We start from the raw sequence: 465 nt of genomic DNA, 5'->3' as shown, positions 1-465 counted from the left end.
GCCTTTCTAAATAACGTGTTTGTTGTCGAGTTTCGCCGCTAAATACGGCTGAAGAGAGGGGCGGGGCGAGCAGAGCTCATTTGCATTTAAAGGACCATGCCATAAAATGAGCTGATTTTTTGCAGAGCTGATTTTGACAAGGTACAAGGGTGTTTTTACACTACATTTGAGAATTTTTAACCAAAGTATATTAGACTTATAGACTTTTCTTTAAGACCCTTAAGAATCATATGAACTTGTGGAAATCTGCTTGTGGCATCTGATGACCCCTTAAAAGGAACAGTTTAGGAAAAGGACAAAAACACCATAAATGTACCATGATAGTAGTTCAGATGACTTGTGCAATATATTTTCTTTTTTCTTGAAACTTGAGTATACATTTGAAGTTTTTAATGTTTTGTAGCTGTAACTCACCCCAGCCCAACACAGTGATCTTCCTCATGTAGTTTGTGATGGTGATGTTCT

The sequence above is a fragment of the Garra rufa genome, chromosome 21 (assembly GCF_049309525.1).
Source record: "Garra rufa chromosome 21, GarRuf1.0, whole genome shotgun sequence".
In the NCBI taxonomy this organism is placed as follows: Eukaryota; Metazoa; Chordata; class Actinopteri; order Cypriniformes; family Cyprinidae; genus Garra; species Garra rufa.
The sequence above is the reverse complement of the archived record's forward strand: the minus strand, read 5'-3'. Positions refer to the sequence as shown.